The sequence below is a fragment of the Musca domestica genome, unplaced genomic scaffold, assembly GCF_030504385.1.
Source record: "Musca domestica strain aabys unplaced genomic scaffold, Musca_domestica.polishedcontigs.V.1.1 31, whole genome shotgun sequence".
Lineage (NCBI taxonomy): Eukaryota > Metazoa > Arthropoda > Insecta > Diptera > Muscidae > Musca > Musca domestica.
This window is the reverse complement of record NW_026712309.1, coordinates 4,418,739-4,442,861: the sequence shown is the minus strand read 5'-3', so window position 1 is coordinate 4,442,861 and position 24,123 is coordinate 4,418,739. Positions and strand designations below refer to the sequence as shown.

The window sequence follows — 24,123 nt, the reverse complement described above, 5'->3', positions numbered from 1 at the left end:
TCACGAAATTTAGAATGTAGGTAGGGTTGAGGTCAGAACAGAAACCTATTTCTTTTGGAGATGATCGCATAATATATATTTAGGTTGGAATGGACCAAAAACTGAAAATTTTCCGGATTTTGCAGTTGCTCTACAGGTCACAATTATAGACCAATCGAAGCGGAAGTGGGGCTAGAGCTTTGGGCTGGACAGTAGCCTTCCAATTTCTAATTTTGATGGTCATCGGGTAATATTTAGTGGGTGGAATAGACCATAACATTTACAACAACACAGGTTGGGATTATTATATACAGATTGCAATTATCGTTTGATCCTCACGAAAATTTTCACAAGGGTAGGGTTAGGCTCAGAAGGGCTATGCCTATTGTTTTTAAAGATGTCCGCAATATATTTAGGGGTTGAAATGAACCAGCAACTAAAAATGTTCCTGATTTTGCAGCCGTTATAAAGGTCACAAATAGAAACCAAAGGACACGAAATCCCGCGTGAAGTTAGAATTTAAGACAAATACCAACATTACTTACCGGCGATATTCGAAATACACAATAGGCAAACTTCTGGCTTTTTTGTGCTGATTTCGTTGACGAATATTGCCAAATATGACAGATAAGCAAATCATATATATGAGTCTAAATTTGGAGATGTAGAGGGGCGTCTTGCTTTTAGATGTGATCGCAAACTATATTGTGGTTCAAATGAACCAAAAACAGAAAAAATTCCTGATCACACAATTGAAGCCAATCGACATGACTGAGAAGATAGTTAAACACAGGGAAGAAATCTGACATTTTGGATGACCATTGGATTATATTTAGCCGTAAAATGGACCACAAAAACCAACAGCACGACGGAGTGCATAAATATTGGGAACATGTCCCAGGTCTAAATGCTAAGGGTAAAATCTGGGCAGTGCTCCGTGACATAATTTCAAAAGCGAAATCTTCCAAAATGGATTTGGACATGAGGGGGCTTCTAACATATTGTAGTGTTGTGGGGTATTACATGGTCGGCCTCGCACGAATATAGTCTTTGCTTACTTGTTTTATATATATCAGATGAAGCATGAAAATGGAATACTTCGGTCGACTTTACCTGGTACCTCGCGCACATGTTAACATTTTCTAAAAATTATCATATATTTCATGTAAAGTAAAGGTAGTTACCAACCTGTTACCAAGTAACTCCATATTTATATCGTATTTATTTAGGTCCGATACGAAATAGACAATTTTGGGTCAACAGTTTGCATAATCATAACAGAAGTCAAAACATATTTAAATAATCGAACAATGGCTGAGTGTATACATCTATCGGCAAAATCAACTGATACTTTTTAACTTGTTTTATCTTTATGGGCCATTCCTTCGGAACCTACTCCATAGAGGGTCAAACAAATGTTATCATTTAAGGGGGTACAATAAGGGAAACTCAGACTCGATCTAAGTATGACGAAAATATTATAATGCCAAAGTTTCCACGAATCGTACACTTTCTTTGAAATTATCTTGTGTACCAGACAGATATGCTGGGACTATCAAAGGATATAAACTCTGTAGCCATATGACCACGGGTGTAAGGACGTCTGTCCATACAACGCCTTGCCAACTCGTGTGAGGGATTTCCTCTCTAAATTCTATCAAACGCACACACATTTGTTCATAAACAAAACCTTTGACCTCTAACCTTAGACAGAGTGCCCACCAAAGACAATAAACTAAAACATAAGACAATGCAATGTTCAACCAAAAACGCATCAACACACAAACATATGTACACACCATGTACAGATATGTGTATTTGTATTTGTATTACATCAGACATGTATGAAATGACTCTCTGTTCAAGGTGATGGTGATTTTTAACATTCCTTCTTCATTAACTTTGGTAGCTTGATCATAACACTTTATGGCCCATAGTGTCAGTCAGTCAGACAGCCAGCTAGTCAGTCCGTCAGTCACTCATTCAACTAGCTAACCAACTGAACATGTATGAATGTCTGAAAATCCACTGAATGTCATTGAACTTCAGCGACTATTCAAACACATAGCCAGTCGTCAGACAGACAGACGGACAGACCGACAGACATGATGCATTCACATAAAACAAGTGTACATTTTCACTACGTGTATGTGAGTACGTGACACATACACACACACACTCACTTACGGCTTGCATACATGCCTAGATGTGCGTGCATCCAGCCAACCATCCAGCCATCCATTGAAGCAACCAACCAACCAGCCAACCGTCATTCGGCCAAATATCCATGGTTGATGCTCTGCCATGTTGCGACTGCTGAGGCAGCGGCTTTTGGTTGCAACTGAAATCTCAGCGAACAGTGGGTTGAGGGGACAGAAAGGTTTTACCTTGTCTTTTAATTACCATAGTTAACATCTTCCGAGTGAGGATGCGTAGGACGTTTTAATAATTGAATAAATTGTATTTTTTAAATTATTAGCAAATATAGTTTTATCCAGACACGTTAATGAATAGTTTAAATAAGTTGTTTTCGATTTGTACATAATTGTTTAATAATAAATAAAATATTGTTTTCTTTGCAGGTATGTACACGTGTAGGCAAGCGGATCAAAGTTCATGCATTTATACAAATGATGGAGGTAACTGAGGATATTCGAACACTCTTAAAACTAAAGTTTTTTTTTTATGAACTCTTGGATTTTGTTGAAATTTGTTTCAGGGGTAGATATTTGTAAAGTATTTTCTTCGGTAAAGTATTTTCTTGGGGGACGGACCTGGATACCTGGACATTGTACCTAAAAGTCCAAGTAATGCCATGTTTACGTTAGAACTTTTTGTAGGGTTAACCTACTTTGAGAGGATTTATTTGAAGTAAAAGTAATGGATATGACAATTTAAATCCAAATCCAGTGGGTTAACCCTCATATATATAAACGTACTATAAAGGTCCAAGACCTGGGTTAGATCCGGATCTACTAAACCGATATAGTTAATATATTTGAAATCTAATGAAAATACCTGTTCATCAAGTGGTTATTTAAAACTGTTCGGGAATTATATCAAAATTATTGATTTTTGGACCCCGATTTTTTAACATCTAGAAAGTCAATTGGGGCAAAATGCTACAATATGTGTTATTATCTTTGTTTCACTCAGAGATATGGGTCTTTGAAACTGGACGAGCCGATAGTGTCCTTTTTCAATTTTGGGGCCTTTATAAAATCCGGAAACAAAAAAAAAAATATTTTAGATATAACTCCCGAATCGTTGTAAATACAGGATACATGGTGAGATGAAACAACTGCAACTAACTTCAGACTGTTGTCATCTCTAAGTCACTCGTCCGACAGCTGTTAAAATTATTCCAGTGACAGCTCATTATATAGTTTACAAGCGTACAAAAGCATTTTGATGAGAATTTTCCAGACACAAATTTATTCGTGATGGAATTCAAGCGTGATAGTGTGATTTCTTTATATTTGGGTGGAAAACCACAAGTAGCTATCGTTAGAGCACTCCAGCATTTAAATGTGAATAAATCTATTGTGTCTCTCGTTATCGTGATACTGGTAGCGTAGCCCGACGTCAAGGAAGTGGTCGGAAGAAATCAGTAACATCAGCAGAAATGGTTCGAAAAGTAAAGAAGCGACTTAATCGAAACCCCCGTCGCAGTGGCCGAAAAATGGCTCGTTAACTGAACATATCACAATATTCCATTCGGCAGATATTGAAAAATAAGCTCGGGGTAAAGCCATTGAAATTCCAAAAAGTGCAATAACTTACAACGACACGGAAGCAGAAAGAAAATAGACTCAAAAGAGCTAAAGAGTTGCTTCGCTTGGCCGAAAGTGGTAAACTGCAGAATTTGTTTCCTCCGATGAGAAACCATTTGTTCTCCAGCATTTTGTAAACAAACAAAATGATCACGTTTACTTACCAAAGAGGTCAGCTGAAAATTTGCACCTTCGGTTGGCCACCAGAACTCGAGCGTCGGCCATGATGATGGTGTGGCCGCCATAACCACCGATGGTCGCTCTCCGCTCGTATTAATCGACCGTGGCATCAGAATTAATGCCGAATATTATCGCGAAAATATTCTGGAGGGTGTATTAAAGCCTTGGGCACGCAAACATTTTGACCGCAGACCTTGGACATTCCAACAGGACTTAACACCATCGAACTCAGCACGCGCCACCAAAGAATGATTACAAAATGAGGTTCCTCGATTCATTGCCACCAAAATCTCTGAATACCAATCCGTTGGACTATTGTGTCTGGAGTATTTTGGAAAGCAATGTTGGCACTAAAAAATACCAGAGTGTCGATCACCTCAAGCAAGTGCTTTGCCGGGATTGGGCCAAAATACCGCAGAGCAACGTTCAGGCAGCGTGTGACGGTTTCATTGGCTGTTTGAAGGTCATAATTCGTGCCAAAGGTGACCAATTCGAACAAATCTAAACATTTTCTAAAATTTGAAGCTATTTTCGACATTTTTTGCTTTCATTCAATAAAATTAAAAAAAAAAAATGTAAAAATCATGGCGTTTGACTTTGTTGCAGTTTCGTACCACTTGGTACTTTTCTCATTATTTTAGTACACATTTCCAAAACCACCTAAATACCCTAGCCACAAACACAAACAGGGACATTTATATCAAATTTCGAGATTCCAGCTCTATCCCTTTACCTAATACCAAATTTGGTACTATTTAGTTCTTTTCGTACAGTTAAAGTACGCCTTTTCAAAACAATTTCCATATACCAACATCAGATACCAACGGTGAACCGAATATCAAATTCAAAGATTTTAGCTCTTTAATTCCACCATTACCAAATTTAGTACCATTTAGTACAATTATAGTGCGCTTATCCAAACCCAGCTCCTTACCACAGACACCAATCGATATCCATATCAAATTTTAAGAGTCCAAGACCAATTTTAGTACCATTTAGTGCTTTTCGTACAAATAAAGGATGCATTTCCAAACCACCGTCAAATCTCAAACACGAAAACCACCTCCGTATTTCAATTCCTAATTCCAGCTCTATCCCTTTGCCCAATATCAAATTTAGTACAAATATATTTCCCATTTCCGAACCCACCTCCTAATTTCCACTACAGATACCAAAAGTAATCTTAATATCAAATTTTAGGTTTTATATCTATCCCTTCATCCCATACCAAATAATGCTATTTAGTACTTTCCGTGCACTTGTAGTAGTTTTCTGAAACCACCTCCTTATGTCCAGGCTACGCATGAAAATCGACCCTAATACCAAATTTTAGATTTCAAGCACTATCTGCTCACCCAATACCAAATTGTACCGAATATAGTATTGTTTAGTACTTTTCGTACAAATATAGGACGCATTTCCAAGCCACCACCAAATCTCAAACACATATACCATAAGTAATCTAAATACCAAATTTCAGAATTTTATCTCAATCCCTTCACCCAATACCAAATCTAGTACCATTTTGTACAATTATAGTACACATTTTCCAAATCTCCTCCAAACCACCCGTATCTTTTCCTCCAATACCAAATTATACTAAATATATTGGGGACTCCAATACAAAATTTCAAAATTCCAGCTTCATCCGTCGGAAATTTAAGTCAACTGTCACGAAATGTTCAATGGAATTCGGGACCACAATTTCAATCCCTTTAGGCACATACTACTTCTCATTGTTTGGTTTCGTCCCACTGTGCAGCAACATAACATTGACAGAAGTAACATTAAAGACAGTAGACACTGACAATGGTAATGTTGGATCCCCATGCAGCAGTAGCAACGCCTCCAACAACCACAACAACAATGATAATGCATTTCGAACACGTTAAGACTATTAAACAACAAATAACCAAACTGTCAACCAAAACGTTGTTGCATACATAATGAAAACGCTCGCTATGGATGATACCGTTACAAAGCGAGCAGCTACAGCAGCAGCAATCTACGCTTCGGCCATAAACGCGAGTCGGCTTACTGCAGCGTCAACGTTTGCATCCAGCTTAGATTTTTCTTTTTGGCTTTTCATTCGTTTTCATTCTAAAGTCGGTCGACATCGGGCGTCGAGAAATGTGAAATGCGATAGACTTTAGACCGCGCTCACACCAAACCCATGGCTGATTCGGCAGTCGGCATTTCAGACAGTTACTGCTCTGCATAGAAATGAAGCTATTTTGTTGTTATTTTTTGGTAGCCATGACATTGAGGAGCACTCGCTTGGCTGGTTCGGGAGAGTTGTGGGAATGCAAGGAAAATTGAAAATTGGAGTGTGTCATAGTTGTTGTTGGTTTTTTGTTTTCCATGTCTTACTGCCGTCGACTTTGTTGTTTTTTGTTTCTGTACGTGGCTCTTTACATTTTGTGTGTTGGCATGTGTGTGGTGGAGTATTTGTTTGTATTTTTTTGGAGACTTTAATGGCTAGTAGGCCAGCCAGCCAGTAGCCAGGTGATGCGGAAAAGAGGTTTATGGATCAATTACAAGTTTTTATGTAGGTCAGCATAATTTGTCAACCGAATGTTAAGTGCGATTTTTAATTATGTTATGATTATGTTTCGTTTAAATGCGGATGGACGGGGCCAATGTCGCTTGTTGCGGAACACGAGACTATAAGTAGAGCAGATTAGAAGTTGCGCAACGCACTTTTGTATTCCTTCAAATCGTCTTCAGTTCTAAAGGGTATAACTATTCAAAAAGTGTTGATCTGGAGAAAAATTAAGTCAAATCAAAAAATTAATCCGGTATGTAAAGAAATTCGTTGTCGGGCATTAAAATTAATACAACCGAAAATAAGAAGCCAAATAAGGTTACTTCCAATAAAAGGTTCTTAAATCGAAATACTTTGTGGTTATGAGTGTAACAAATAAAAAAAAACAGATATATCGGACTTATATCTATATCTGAACCGATACTATACCAAATTTGACGTAATTGCTTCCAGGCTAAATTCACATTTAGTGCACAATGGACTTCAAAACGGATGTGTATAGCACCAATATCCCACTTTAAGACGATCTGGAAGAAATTTGGCAAATGTGTTTCTAGGATGTATAAGACACTTTGCAACGTAAATCATTGTTGGTCGGCTTAAATATCAAATCGGATGAAATACCAACTCCGATGAAACATATATATGAAAACTATAACTGTATCTTAACCAATTTTCTTTAACTGACTGAGTGATTGATCGAAAATCAACGCTTATACGAAACTGAAACTGGCTGAAGCTAAAATCATGACGAAAAGAACTAAAAATTGATACTTGCTATTAGAAAAGCTCAAATTGAAATTTGGAATGAGAGTCGTTGAAGGAGAGGATAGATGTGCTAAAGCGTTTTTGGATTTTTGAACTTTAAGGTTATGAAAAGTTCTAAAATGGTACTAAACTTTAAAATATGAGAATCAAGGTTGGAAAGTATGATTGATATGTGATGAAGGTGGTTTTGGAAATGTGTACTAAGTGGGCACACGGTATTAAATGGTACTGAATTTGGAACAGTTTGGTTTACGGTGATCGGATGAAGTTGAAATTTTTAAAATTGTGTATTTGGGTCCCTATGTTTGGGTATTTTTGTGATAAAGGGGTGGGTTTGGAAATGTGTACTACAAGAGTACAAAAAGTACTATATAGTTCCACATTTGGCATTAGGATCGCTGTTTATGTGGACTATATATCGTATTGGGTGAAGGAATAGAGAGTTCTGAAATTTGATATTTAGATTAATGATAGTATCTGTGTTAGAATTTGCGGTGGTTAAGAAATGCGTCCTATATTTGTACAAAAAGTCCCAATTGGTTCTACATTTGGAATTAGGCGAAGGGATAGGGCTGAAATAATCAAATTTAATATTGAGGTTTCTGTTGGTATATATAATTGAGATATGGAGGTAGTTTTGGAAATATGTACTATAACTGTACGAAACTAAATAACTAAAGCTAAAATCCTGAAATAAGATATTAAGGTCACTGTTGGTATCTGAAGTTGAGATATGAAGATGTTGGCTTTAGATATGCCGGTAGACTTCAAACGAAAGATTTTGACGAATTTTTGGTACATAAGGTAATCATTTTACGATTATCCTTTGGGATAAAAGAAAAACTTAAATATGAATAAAGTGTAAAGTAATGCCCTGCACAAAAGTGTAATTTAGGGTATAACGAATTGAAATATTTTTCAACTATTTGGTGACATCGTATGACATATGAAAATAACACTGGGCGACAAAAAAAGCAAATTATGATAGTGGAGCTAGAAAGAGAAGAAACCTAAATAGAGGAGGCAAATTTCCACTCTTCTACAATATTGTAGTTAAAAATACGAAAAATATTTGGTGGGGCATTTTAACCCTCAATCAAGTCAAAATGGTTAAAAACTCTTCTTATAATTTTATCAAAACTCTATTATAGGACCTTGAAGACGGCAATAGCTTAAATCTTACCTAAATGCTAGGAATTCATAAATATTAAAAATGAATTTAAGGGTTAAAGCCGTACTTTAAGTTTGTGTAAAAATCTCTAACAATCCATCAGCATAGAAAGATGATGTTAAAGAAAGAATATTTTTAATCAAATATTACTAGAAATCACTAAAGAAACCTCCATTACCATTCTATTAACAAAAAAATGCATAAATGTGCAAAAAAAGAAAATATTCCCTTTTTTGATTGCATTTTCAGTTTTTTAGTATTAATTCAGCGAGTATCCAATCCGAGTTCAAATCTCCCTTAATACTTCATGTTTTGGGGAAAGTCTTAAAGGACGAAATATTCTATATCGAATTTCAATGTGAGTCTCTAAACAAAAGACATGTGTATGGTAAATATGTGCCATAGAAAAATATCATTAGATTTGATTTATAAAAAAATCTAATTTTTGGCAAATTTAGCAGTCTTTTGTGAATATGCTGTAAATTTTCTTATATACGTTTATAGTCCTCAAAAGAAACTTTAGAAAACGCTTTCATAGTCTTTAAAGGAATCCTTGACAGTCCTTAAATAATATATTCTCGTTGAGAGTTCTTCAAAACCACTTTGATTATGAACCCCAAGTTGATAGTCCTTAAGAGAATCCCCATTGAACATCCAGAAAAAAATTTCCAAGAAACTACGTTGATAGGCTTTCAAAGAATTCCTGAAAATCAATGTTTATGACTTTGTCAGTTCTTAAATAGTTCTTCTTAGTTCTTAAAAATTCTAAATATCCGTATTGTTTCTGTAAGAGTCCAGGTTATCGAAAAAATCCTAAAAAATCTTAGCTTGTTTTAAATCCACATTTGCTGCTATGTGACTCCTTAAAAAAACTCCTTATGCTCAAGATTTTTGCTTTAAAATCCCCAAAAATTACCGATTATTGCTTTCAAACTGTTTGATTATGCTTTGGCGGATCTTCACAAAAAATCCAGTAAAATTAGGCAATATTTGCTCTACTGATCTTTGAAACAATTATATTTGTCTTCTTCGGTTATTGCTCTGCTGATCCTTGAAAAATTATTCTTTAAAATCCATATTTATTTTTCTGCTGGACCATAAAAAATGTCACTACAAATCTTGGTTTATTCCTCCGCAGGTCCTTGAAAAGATCGTTCAAAAACCATATTTACGTTCTTCGAAAAAACATTTCTTAAAATAGGAAAAAATAAAACTTTAAAAGAGTCAATATTTTTACTTTCTTTATTTTGAAAATCCTCCCAATATTCGGTATTTTTATTATTTAAGCGACAGTATTACCGGAATTATTTCAAATTTCACATTTAAAGTTCGTAGTGGGTACTTCAGCCTATGACAAAACATTTTGTATGCAGGTCCACCTCCCCATATTCGGTATTTTGATGATTTAAGCAACATTATTCACCGGAATCGTTTCAATTTCGTATTGGGAGATCTTAATGGTTACTACAACCTATGGAAAAAAATAGCTTGCAGTTCCACGTCTTTGTAAAGCTCCCATATGACTGTACCTCCCAATACTCGGTATTTTTATGATTTGTGCGACATTATTCACCGGAATTATAACAAATTTCGTATTTAAAGTTCTTAAAGGGTACTACAGCCTATGACAAAAAAAAAAATCGTGTGTAGGTTCACGTTTTCGTATATCTCCCATGTATCGGTACATTCCAATATTCGGTATTTTGATGATTCTAGCGGAAATTGTTTCAAATTTGTTATTTGAAGTTCGTAATGAGTACTACAACCTATGACAAAAAATTAGTAAGCAGATCCACGTCTTCGTATAGTCTCCATTTAACCGTTTTCATTTAAGTGGTAGTTTCCGGATTTTTTTGAAATTTATCAAGTTCCTTCCAAATCGTGGAGGATATTAAAAGCTCGGTCCGGCCGAACTTAGCTGCTTTTTTACTTATTATCTTCTCAGACATCGCTACATCGAAATATTATCAAAAATATCAGTTCTCTTAGAAATAAATATTTAAATAAAGAGTTTTTTATATATTTTATTTCCTTCAAGGAATATTTTCCGAATTTTTCTTAAAACCATCTTATGGCGCACCTTCATACCAAAAAATTCAATATCCTATATATAACCGTTACTTTTCGGCCTTAATTATATGTTGACCAGTTAGTCAGCTGCTCATTACCTAAATATTTGGTATCAAACCAAGCCATCTCCATTGCCAACAACCCCATTTCTAAATTTTCCAACTGGAATTTCCAACAGATATGCTTCAAGTTTTATACGATAATAACCAAAGCAGAAAATCCATAAAAATTGCAACATTTTTCTGGATTTTTCCAGCTGTTTGCCATTTTCCTCCCGTTTTACAGTTCTCTGCTTTGTTATTTTTATTGTGTTTCTTCTTGTTGTTGGTAGTAGTTTTTCAGAGACCTTGAATTGGGAGTACATTGCCACTTTTACTCGCTCCCCAATGCTGTGCTGTGCTGCCACACTTGTTTTGATCGATCAAGTGCAGTGGAGACTTTATGAAAGAGGTGGTGGTGGCACTGGTGGTACCTGTTCCATGTCTGCTGGCAGCAGCGGTAGCTTCATGCTCGTAGCTTTATGTGTGTGTGTGTATGTTTGGCGTTACATTGAACCAAAACTCTTTGCGCATGCGCACACTGACTTCTTTGAATGATTGGTTGGTTGGCTTTCTTTGACTTTTACTTTAAGCCACGACTCGCATGGCGGCCGGTGCTGCAGATACGGCTGCAGTCGACGCCAACACCAACGTCACCGTCCGACATTATTAACGTTATAATGAACAAAAATATTTCTACAATAATGAAAATGGTTTAGTTGGATTTTGACCGGCTTTTGAAACGCTTCTTCATCGACATTTGTTTGTTTTATTTTCCTTTCCGTCTTTTGCGGTCCGACGTTATTTTCATAATAAGAAAAAGACAGAAAAACGAGAAAATTTGTGAAGAAGAAAGAAGAAGTTGGCTCATAGTTTCGGTTTGATAAATGTAGTTCTCTCTTTCTTTTTTTGTTATTGTTGTGTTATTACTGTAAAGAAAACGCATGCCGTCATCGAACGCGAAAAAATCAAAATCAAAAATCGAAAAATAAAAAACAAATCGAACGAAAGTCTAAAAATTATACTTTCGAATGCGTCGAACGCACAAAGCTAATCGTTGAAATTTCTTTACGCTATTTTGTAGTTGTTTTTTGATACAACTGTGGTGGACCATCGCCCCACCACCTGGCCGCTCCCGCCCCCTCCACGCACGAAACCCTTTTGTTGGCATCGCGCGCCGTGGCCGTCGTGCTCAGGCCCTGTGTTTGCGTTAAGCAAGCAATCAAGCGAGCGTTTATTGTTGTCAGAGTCGGTTTCAACATCAACATCATCACTGTCTTCATCATCATCATCCTCTTCTTTGCCGTCTTCAGCTCTTCTTTTCTGGGATTTCAATGAAAAGTGTATGTTTGAAGGTAGACGACACCAGCAACAACAATAACGAAAAAGCATGAGAAAGTGAAATTTTTTGGTCTTACGATCCGATTGACGACCAGCAGCGACCAACGACCAGTATTTATAAAAACTATGCGCGTTCAACAAGTATTTCGACGATCTGAAGCTTTGTTTGTTTTTTTCCTTCTCCTCCTTCTTTCTTTCGGTCTGTGAGCTGATTGTGTTGTCGTGTGTTACGGAGAAATTTCTTTCCCTCGACGAGAATTTGTTTTTGTGTTTTTTTTTTTGTAATGTGAAACAGCAGAAACACGTCTCAGAAAAATTCCAAAAAATAAAAAATATTTATTCGAAAAAAATTGATATAAAATTCGAAAAAAAATTCAATCAATCTATCCGTGATTCTTTTTTCAGTGAAAACGAAAGCCAAAAAGCAAAACGAAATTCCAAAAAAAAAAGAAAAAATAAAATAAAAAAATCAATATTCCAAACGAAAGAGAACGTCAATTTAAAATTCTAAGAAAGTGACAATGTTGGATTTCTAAACGATTTGATTTACACAAAAAAAAAAACATCTGCAGTATTGAAAAGTCGAAGTAAGTGAATATTTATTAAACAAAAAAGACAACAACTACAATAGCAAGATATTGGTTATTTATAAACTCTGCCAAGACGAAACCCCTGACGAAAAAATTAACCGTTTAACGGAAGTAGGTCAGCCAAGTTGTTGTAGCCGCTATGTGCTGGTGCTGGCGCTGCTGCTGCGCATGCCTAGATGTTTGCTTTCATTTGTGCAGTCTCGCAGTGCAGCGAAGCAACTGAGACCAACCAAAAATATGGGTTTCTTCCAAAACCACTAAAAAATAAAAATAATTTAATGATTGATTTACATGGTCAACTGCAACCCTGGGTATTTCCGCAATACTGGCCAGCACACAAACCTACACACACGTGTAACAATGCAAGGTCTTCTTTTTAACTCCTTCCCATCATCAAATTGACAAGGATAAATACCAACACACTTAATTACCACTTAAAACTAAACTTAAAGATCACCTCACCACCAACAGCGGAGAGAGAGAGAGAGAGAGAGAGGGAGAGCGACCGAGAGAGCAAGACTTACTCTAGCCCCAATTTACAGCCACAGAATCATTTGTTGTCATAGTTTTTTTTTTTTTTCTTGGAAATAGTCAATGTCATTTGGTCAATAAAAAAATAAATCACTTCGAGCAGATTCATTGCCAAGCTGATCGCTGACTGACATTTATTTTATTTATATTTTTAACGATTTGTTCTTCAGCAATACCTGCCCAAAAAACCAACAAAATACCTGACTGAAAATCTCAATTACTCTCAATTTTTATGACAATTAAAAAAAAAAAACAAGAGATTGGACGTTTAATTGCCTCCATGTGTCACGGATAGCCTCATTAAATCCCAAACCAAAATTTTCCTCTCCAATTTGTGGCCGATTGATGAATGACCTTGTGATATAAATCAAATGCGTCAGTGGCAGAATGTTTTGTAAAACTTCTAATAAATGTGTATATCAGGAATCAATTTGAAATGGTGATTTAAATAATTATATCACGGAAAGATGAAATTATTTTAAATCCTTCTCTCAACCTCTGATATTTATAAACTCAGCCAAATGGCTAGGGAGGGTATATATCATTTGATACGGCCAAAACGTGACTCACCGAAATAACGGTTTTAGATTCTAGGTCTCTTTGGACAAAATCCGTTTCAGGACATTTTGAGTCGATCTTGCGAGGTCCATGATAATTCTCGAAGGTCCAAACTTGGTATATCGCAATATTATTATCAAACTTAGATCCAGTTCGGAGATGGGCAATATCAATCCACTTCTTCTTGTACCTGTCGAAATTTCCAAAAAAATATTGTACTGCACGGAAAGGAGAAGGATAATCCGATTCCGCTCCAACTTTGCAAAACCTAATATTTGTACAATGCTAGGTCATGTGAAAAAAGGACAATATAGGTCCACTCCATCACGTACCTCCCCCACAAAGTGTCAACATTTTGAACAATTATAACTCTTATAAAACGTGATGTAATAGTCCTATTCTCTTGGAATTACAGACATCACAATATTTTTATTAAACTAAGGTCTGGTGTGAAGGGGGTCCATTGCTTCTGCTACCTCCCCCATAGAAGGACAAAACTTTGAATAACCATGAAACTCATAAAACGCGAAATTAACATCCACTCAGACTTGGCACAACTCAATATTTCTATCAACACAAGATTTGTTATAAGATGGTAGAGATCGGATCATTCCTTTTGGTACATCCCCCACAAAGGGTCAAAGTTTTGAATAACCAAAACGATCATAAAATCCGAAATAAGTATCCGATTCTATTCATATTTCACACATCCCATTATTTTTACTAACACATGGTCTGTTGTGAAGATGGTATATATCGGTCCACTCGTTCTGGTACCTCCACCACAAAGGGTCAGAATTTTAAATTATTATAATCCTTATAAAACGTGATGTAAGTGTCCGATTGTCTTCAAATTACACACACCACAATATTTTTACTACCCAAGGTCTGGTGTGAAGATGGAATATATTGGTCCATTCCTTCTGGTACCTCCCCACAAAGGGTCAACATTTTGAGTATCCCCATACCATATAAGGGTATTATTTTATTTTATTTATTGTGGGGGGTCATGTCATATTTCACAATCGATTTGGATTCCAATTGGCGCGTAGGACACCATTTCCATCGTTTTATATTTTGCAAGTTTTGGCCTTTCGGTGCCCATGTATTACACCATTGCCCTTAGCATCAAAATAATATTTTGTACACATACAGCCACATAAGTACGAAAAGTTATGATTTCACCATTTCAATTTCATACATAATTGGCTCATTCATACCAAATAAAATTCGAACTCAACTCGAGACATCGAATTTTTAAAAACAACATCGGCAGAAAAATCTCCATTGAAAATTTTAGAATTTTGGCCAAATTGGACATATTTGCTTTCAGGTTGAATGCGTACTATAAAATTAAATGTCCGTTTGTCCGTCTATGAAATTACATTAGCTTCCGAACTCAGATATGTGTTAGATCTGCAGGTCCTTTGGTATTAAAATAGGCAAAAAGCTCCACGTTTTGTTATAGCCACCATATAACTGTACCCACAGATTTAAGTTTTTTCTTGGGTGTTTTTGTAACAATTTTAACCCGAATTGGCAGCATATATTCCCATTATGAAAGTAACATCCATGCATAGAACTGTCAATATAGTTCTAAGTTTTGGTATAGTCTATTATTTTAGCGACATTAATCACCGGAATTGCTTCAAATTTGGTATTTGAAGTTCGAAATTGATACTACAGCCTAAGACAGAGAAGTGTCTGTGCAGGTCCACGTATTCGTATAGCACCCCCCCCCCCCCCCCCCCCTTTTTTAAACAGTACCTCCCGACATTCGGTATTTTGATAATTTTAACGACATTATTCACCGGAATTGTTTCAAAATTGGTATTTGAAGTTCATAATGGATACTACAGTCTATGACAGAAAATTATCTGTGCAGGTCTAGGACTTCGTAAAACCCCCATATAATCGTACGTGCCTATATTCGGTATTTTGATGATTTTAGTGATATTATTTGCCGAACTTGTTTTAAGTTTCGTGTGTGAGTATCGTAATGGCCTATAATAAAAATTGTATATAGAAGTTCACGACTTAGCGTAGGCCCCAATATAACGGTTAGCAGTACTTTTTAACGGCTTTCTTTAAAAATTAGCAAATTCCTTCCAAATGCCGAAGGATATTCAAAGTTCGGACCGGCCGAAATTACTGCTTTTTATACCCCCCTATTTGGAAAGAAGGCAATATTTGTTAATCCGTTTGTAACACCTCTAAATATTCGTCATAGACTTTATGAAGTATTTATATATTCTAAGTCGATTTAAAGATGTCCGTCTGTCTGTCTGTTGAAATCACGATACAGCTCACATTATTTGAATTAGAGCTTTGAAATTTGGCACAGTAGTGTGCATTGTGTTCAGGATGGTTGGTATTGAAAATGAAATATATCGGTCCACGTTTTGGGATAGCCCCCATATAACGGTACCTCACGCAAGCCATTGTACATATAGGTGCACGTTTTCGTATAGCTCCTGTATAACGGTGCCTCCCGATATTCGGTATTTTGATGTTTTTACCCACATTTTTCTACGGATTTGTCTACAAATTGGTATTTCTAGTTCGTAATGGGTTCTAGTTTCGCTGCCAGAACATTAAATATCTAGGTCCACGTTTTCCTATAGCGCACATATAACGGTTCTATCGGATATTCCGTATTTTCCATATTTTCTTATAGATTTGTGTGAAATTTGGTATTTGTATTTCACAATGTGTTCTAAAATCGGCGTCAAAAAAACATTATTCATATTTATGCTAGTCATCCTAGTCACATTTACCCACGAAATTATAAAAAATTAGTATTTAAGGAACACATACTTACATCAAATTAGGGTATATTATATGCAGGAGCTATCCGTAAATTATCATCCTGTTTTGACAACTTTTATTATTATTATTTCAAGGTTATATGAGATCTCTCGTTTGAATATCGAATCGGAAGAAACATAATCATGGAAACTGAAGGTATATAAAAACCAAATTTTATAGATTCATTTCTGGCATTAATTCGACTTTGTGTGTTTACTTCCATCAGATTTGGAGATATTCGATGAAAATATATATGTCAGTTATAAACAAATCTAAAACGATAATCACTCCCCTGTTAAGACCACAAAGACATAATTCCACACACCATAGTCTTGATACGACAGGGGGTATTGTAATGTCATACCAAATTAAGTCGAACATGTCAAGTGGTGTTGGTGGTGAACTGTCACAACGATTGTCGGCTATGGCTGTCATACATAATTATGTTAATAATCCGACGATGACAACGACGGCGACGATGACGACGAAGAAAAAAAAAACGTAATCAAATGTTTTGAAGTGATTATCAACAGCTTTGTGATTTAATTTTTTAATTAACGCCATTTGAAGAGCGGAAAAAACGAGCTGGCCATCTATTGTTTCTGCGTTTTTGGTTTGCCACTTGGCCACAATGGCCACTTAACAAAAATTGCACATCACTTCATGCCGATGTTGTTGTTGTTATTGTTGTTTTTGCTGCTATTCATATTTAGACGAGCTGTCATTATGATTTTTGTGTAATATTTTGTAACAGCTCAGCCAACAGAGCTGAGGATGAATTGATGACGATGATGATGATAGGGATCTACTGTCTCATTGACTGACCGACTGGTGTTGGCCGATTGTCGGGATGTTGTAATGCAGCGACACATGGCTAAAACGCACAAGTAAACGCTTTATGGGTACTCTTTTTTTTGCTCGAAGAGATATTTATGCAATTTATTTGTAACGCTGCTGGGCTGGTCGATGTAGTTATTTTGCCAGTGACCCTGTGCCAGATGAAGGTTTGCTTTGTAAATCAACAACAAATGCAACAACAACATGAGCAACAGAAAATAAAATAAAAATTTAATTCTTTTTGTTGTTGGCACATTAAACACAAAAATGAATTAAATTATGTACCCGTAGTAAGACCTGTCGTTACTTTTGGCGTTTTGTTGTTGGTGTTGTTGTTTCTCGTTGTTAACTTGGTCCAGAGAGTGAGCTGATGTTGAGGCTTTTGTTTGATTTGTTGCTGTGCCTGAAATATTTACCCATAAAAACCGATCGAAATTGCTGGCTCGGCACAGCTTCTGCTGCCGCCGTTGGCGTTGCTTTTAACAAAGTTTCTTTTTTTTTTTTTGATTTTTGGTTAAATGGCTAGTTCGCTGTTGTCGTTGTTGTTGGTTTTATACAAATGTTGTCACTTTTTTTTGGTGTTTAGCTTCAGAGGCATGACAAGGTTTTTTTTCGCCATCTCTACCCATAACGGAGATTATGAAATAGTAACCCCATCACATATTGGCCAATGTGAAATCCTATTTGTTTATTTATTATCATAACAACAAATGTGGAGAGATGCTGAAGGCACGAGAAGGGGGAAGAAGAGGTGGGGAAAGAGTGGGACATACATATCTCTAGATCAACGATTTTTGGGGGAATATTTGTGCAAATTTCTTAGGCAAATACACTCTCACACACACACACACACACACACACACACACACACCAAAGATCTGTTAGTTAATTCATTCAAAAAAAAAACCGAAATATATGAGGGAAAACATAATCATAACATGCGTAAACTTCCGATTATTTAATGTGTGATAATTCTGTCACCAGACACTCACACACACACATACATACACACATTCGAACATTTTATTTACTTTCTTATAAATCGCTGTCAACACTCATTTTCATTTATTCATAATTTCTTCTTTATTTTTATTGGGTTTCTGTTTGGGATTTCTTTTCTCATCTCCTCCCCACTTCACATATTTGCCGAATTAGTAATGCCGATACCGAATGGCCGACCACTGGTCGTTTCACTGGAAGATGATGGGTGCGTAGAAGGCCTTGTCAATATTATTTTGTAATTTCGTCTTCTTTTTTTTTTTTTGTTTATGTAATTAAGTAAATATTTAACACAAACGAATGACATTTTTTTTTGCATTTCAAAAACGTAGAAGAGCAAAATCTGTGTGTGTGTGGGATCTTTAACTTAATTAACGGAAGATAGTGCATTAGAATTGTGGGAAACGCTACAAACTAGTTACAATGAAAAAAAAGGACAGCCCACCACCATAAAAGGGGAAGGAGATAATTATTTAATTCGCAAAATCTCGAAGTACACGTCTGTGAACTCTTGAGGTACACAGTTTTTAAGTCAGTTTTACAGTACTGCGTGTGTTCGAAAACTTCCCCAGTAAGCAAGTTAAAAGTCAGTCAATGTTCGATTATTTAAATATATTTTGACTTCTGTTATGTGTATACAAATTGTTGACCCTCTATGTAGTGGGTTCCGAAGGAATGGGTCAATATTGTCAGACGTAAATAAATATGATATAAATATTGCGACGTGCCAAGTTTCGCCTATATTGGTTATTTCCTTCATCTGATAATTTTTAGAAAAATCGCTGGCTTGTTTAGCAAGTTATGACAGATAAAAGTATTGAAAATGGCAACGCTTTGTGGGTGAGGTATGAGAAGGAGTTCGCAGATATATATCATCTTCACAACAGATCTTGTGTTAGCAAAAATGTTTATGTGTTTGAAATTTGAGGAGAGTTGGATGCTTGTTTCGCTTTCTTTTGAGCGTTTTGTTTTTCAAAATCTTGAGGGACGTTCCAGCTAACGGGCAGCTAATGGGACCGGGGTGAAATTTTAATACCCTCCACCATGTGGAAGGAACTTGAAAAATGTCAAAAAATTACGAAAAATACCGTTATAAATTTATTTAGAGGTTGTACGAAGACGTGGACCTACAAACGAAATTGTTAAGCATAGGCTGTAGAACACATTACAAACTTCGAGTAAGAAATTTTAAACGATTTGGTTGAATTAAGTCGCTAAAATTATCAAAATACCGAATATCGGGAGGTACCGTTATATGGGGGTTATATGAAAATATGAACCGAAATGGCCGATTTAGGAACTTAATCTGCCTACTGGCAAAATAAACATGTGTGCCAAACGTATCTCAATACGTTCGAAAGATATCGTGTTTCAAACAGACAACGGACAACAGACGAAAATCGCTAAATCATTTTAGAATTTTACCCTGATCCAGAATATACAGGGTGAGATAAAAAAAATCTGCAACAAAGTCAAACGTCATAACATTGACATTTTTTTTTTAATTTAATTGAATTAAAGCAAATTTTTGGAAACAGTATCAAATTTGAAAATAAGTTTAGATTTGTTCGAATTGGATATCTTGGCACGAATTATGGCCTTCAAACAGCCAATGAAACCGTCACACGCTGCCCGAATGTTGCTCTGCGGTATTTTGGTCCATTTCCGGCAAAGCGCTTGATTGAGTTGATCGACACTTTGGTATTTCTTAGGCCCATAATTGCTTTCCAAAATACTTCAAACACAATAGTCCAACGGAGATTTTGGTGGCCATTGTGCGCTGGAAATGAAGCGAGGAACCTTCTTTTGTAACCATTCTTGTGTGGCGCGTGCTAAATGCGATGGTGCTGAGTCCTGTGACGACGAAAGTCATTTCATTTGTTTTCGTCCCCACTTTGTTGTTTAATTGTCAAATTGTCAAATTTATTTGTGTAAATAATGAATTGTTTATATAAATATGAATTTTCATAAACACCGCTTTTTTTTATTTCCAAAACTTAACCAATCTCCCTCATAATTATTTACATCGATTTCTTATTTGGCATTGATTTTAACACTGGACAGTTAGGTTCAATGACCGTCATATTCAAGGCCACGCAGTAACAGCGAGCAATGTTGTTAGATCAACGCACAACTGCAATGACAATGCACTGCACCAATGCATAGGCAGCCAACAACAAGCAAGCATCACAACGATCGATTCAACCAAAGCATTGCGCCAATGCATAAACACACAACAACAAGCAAGCATGGCACAATGCATAAACGCACAACAACAAACAAGACTCACTGGGCATTGATGCTAATGCATGGTAGTGGAGACCGGACAACGCAGGCATAGCATAACAACAAAGACCATGCATGACAGTGAACCATCGTTCGATGATGGCAAAGCGAATGCATGGAAGACAAAATTTATAACTGTTTTGTCTAACAACAAAAAGGCTTTGCCATAGAAAGTCTGAGATCACGTGACATGCTGCGATCCTATAAAAAGGAAAAGTTCTATGAGAAGTTTTTTTTTCAGTTTTTGAAGTGAACAACAGCAAAGAAGTCAGGTGAGTCAGAGTGGTGACAAGATAGGAAAACTGTTAGAGGTGTCATAGCCCTTCGGTAACTCGTGTTCTCTAACTAGATTCTAAACCCTTGAGGTGTCGCAAAGCCCTTGGGTTCTTCGGGAATTTAGCCCTTGAGGTGTCGTAAAGCCCTTGGGTTCTTCGGGAATTTAGCCCTTGAGGTGTCGTAAAGCCCTTGGGTTCTTCGGGAATTTAGCCCTTGAGGTGTCGTAAAGCCCTTGGGTTCTTCGGGAATTTAGCCCTTGAGGTGTCGTAAAGCCCTTGGGTCCTTCGGAAATTTAGCCCTTGAGGTGTCGTAAAGCCCTTGGGTTCTTCGGGAATTAACCCCTTGAGGTGTCGTAAAGCCCTTGGGTTCTTCGGGTTTCTTCGCTTCTAACCCCTTGAGGTGTCGTAAAGCCCTTGGGTGCTTCGGGAATTAACCCCTTGGGGTGTCGTAAAGCCCTTGGGTTCTTCGGGTTTCTTCGCTTCTAACCCCTTGAGGTGTCGTAAAGCCCTTGGGTGCTTCGGGAATTAACCCCTTGAGGTGTCGTAAAGCCCTTGGGTTCTTCGGGTTTCTTCGCTTCTAACCCCTTGAGGTGTCGTAAAGCCCTTGGGTGCTTCGGGAATTAACCCCTTGAGGTGTCGTAAAGCCCTTGGGTTCTTCGGGTTTCTTCGCTTCTAACCCCTTGAGGTGTCGTAAAGCCCTTGGGTGCTTCGGGAATTAACCCCTTGAGGTGTCGTAAAGCCCTTGGGTCTTCGGGTATTAACCCCTTGAGGTGTTTTGAAGCCCTTGGGATCATCGTATTTATCCCCTTGAGGCGTTAAAGCCCTTCGGGTCTCTTCGTTTGTAACCCCTTGAGGTGTCAAAGCCCTTGGGCCTTCTGGTATTAACCCCTTGAGGTGTTTTGAAGCCCTTGGGTTCGTCGTATCTATCCCCTTGAGGCGTTAAAGTCCTTCGGGTCTCTTCGTTTTTAACCCCTTGAGGCGTCAAAGCCCTTGGGCCTTCTGGTATTAACCCCTTGAGGTGTTTTTGAAGCCCTTGGGTTCATCGTTTTAACCCCTTGAGGTGTAAAGCCCTTGGGTTCTTCTTTATCAACCCCATTGAAGTGTTCAAGCCCTTCGGGTATCCCCGTTTAATCCCTTGAGGTGTCTACAGCCCTTGGTTTCTACGTTTCTTCAATCCCTCGAGGTGGGGTGTTTTCGACAAACACAGGAGGATAACCAGCATCAGAAGAGCAAGGACGCTAAATTTGCCGCATTATATACCAAAATCTATATATACTTTCTTACAAGAGCTGTTTAATATAAGTAAACCCCAATCAATTCTGAATAAACGTTATTTATTTTGCTTAAAACACAAACAACTTGCGTTTTTTACTCTCTCGGTCACTTTATAAATTTCTGTGGCAGACCCTAGACCCCGCGAGCATACCTTAGCCAGAAGAAGGGAATTTGGGTCGTTACAGTGGCGCCCGAGCAGGGACCGTGAGAGAGTTTAAACGTTAAACAAGAATTGATTGGAAGGTTACGGGAATGCCGGCATCTTTGCGTGTCTCCTGGGCCTACACCCTAAGAAGGGAAGACTTGTTGGCCTATTTAGAGGAGTTCGGTTGTCCAACATCTGGTACTGTCGAAGAGCTTCGGAGACGGTTCGCCCTCCTATTATCGGAGGATCACTCCCCTCAACGATTCTCTCGACTCATAGAATTGCAGGAGAAATATGAGAAGCCAGCTACTAGCCAGGAATTGAAGTTTCTCACCCCGCAGAAAACACCCAGTATAACGGTCACCGCGTCAACTACTCCATCCGGAGGAATCAATGTTCCAGCAAACGAAAACCAAGCCGCGGCTGCTTCTTCAAATATTACCCCCGTACAGCCTAGTACGGATATTAACAAAGATAAGGCGGTTTGGGATCCTCGAGCCCTAGCAGACCAGGTCCGAAAATGGAACATCAGTTATGATGGTAGTCGAGGTCCCCTAGAATTTATCGAAAGACTGGAAGAGCTGGCCGTCATGTATGAGGTTAACCTTGAATATTTGCCCCGAATGATGCCAGAAGTATTAAAGGAAAATGCATTGGTATGGTACCGGAACAACAATCAGCAATGGACAACCTGGAAACAACTTCGAGAAGACTTCCTTCGTTTCTTTTTGCCGTCTAGGTATTTCGAACAGTTGGAAGACGAAATACGAAAAAGAAAACAACGGCCACGGGAACCCTTTAAATCATATACGTTAAGCATGCAAAACTTGATGCGCCACACCGCATATACGGAGGGCCAGAAACTCGAAAGGATTTTTAGAAATGCCCTCCCAGAATACCTCTGGTATATAAGACGCCGGGATTTTCATACGCTTAGCGACCTGCTCGAAATGGCAGACGATTTAGAGAGTTTACCTCCCGGGTCCGGTCCCATACGCGAGCAACATCGACAAATAGATCCGACCGACCTGGGAAGCAAACAGGACCGCCTCGATCCAAGCACTGCCTGTAGACGCTGTGCTCAACCTGGACATTTTGCATCTGGGTGTAGAAATTCTCAGGTTTTGTTTTGCTGGGATTGTGGTCGTAGAGGAGTACGCACCACAGATTGTTGCCGCATTATGTCGGGAAACGGCAATCGGGTCCGAAAGAACAGAGGGGCAACGGATCCGCTGAAAATGGCCAGTCCCCTCAACTGAGAACTTCGCTTCACGTCGAGGCAACTAAACTGGTGGCCACTATAATAGTTGCGGGTCAGCCTCTAGCTGCAACGGTGGATACTGGGGCCACTAGTAATTTCATCAGTGAAAAACTACGCGACACCATTGGGCCGGACCTCTTAAGTACACCACACACTGCCCATGTTACCTTAGCCGACGGTTCCCTACGGCAAATACGAGAAGCGGTTCATACTCAGGTCATCTTTGGAAACCGGCGATTGTCAGTCAGATTTCTAGTTATGCCTGACGCCACAGAGGACCTACTACTAGGATTAGACTTTTTAGTTAAAAGCGAGGCACGTATCAGCTGTGCCGGTCTCACCTGCGAATTCGGAGTCCAGCCAGAAGTACATCATCTCGGAACAATCATAACCACGTCAGCAGCTAACGAAGAAGGAGCCGAAGCGGCTGGACATAAAACGGTAAGTGAGCTTGAAACAGAGGACCAAGCAAGGATACAATCCTTCCTAGATGTTGAACTCGGACAGTTTGAAGAAATTCAAGGCCCGTCTACCGCGGCGATCCATCGAATTAAAATGAAGGACGTCCGGCCCTTTAAGGCCCGATATGCACCCCGAAATCCAGCTATGCAGGCCATCATAGATGACAAAATTAACGAGCTTCTAACATTAGGATACATAGAGCCCTCACATAGCCCATACAGTTCCCCAATT

The 24,123-nt window shown here is 37.9% G+C and overlaps 1 protein-coding gene across 4 annotated transcripts in view; it reads left to right on the top strand.

Moving 5' to 3' along the window:
- LOC101891740 (putative fatty acyl-CoA reductase CG5065) overlaps window positions 1–24,123 on the top strand; it is a 123,425-nt gene that overhangs the window by 30,498 nt on the left and 68,804 nt on the right. The window contains exons 1-2 of one of the 4 annotated variants that reach the window (XM_059125077.1): window positions 11,255–11,413; window positions 12,271–12,452. The exons of 2 other annotated variants lie outside the window; for them this stretch is intronic. The gene's annotated coding sequence lies outside the window, so the exon portion shown is untranslated. Of the gene's footprint in view, window positions 1–11,254; window positions 12,453–24,123 lie in introns of those variants that run through there. One more of the 4 variants, XM_059125076.1, reaches the window with a different exon arrangement.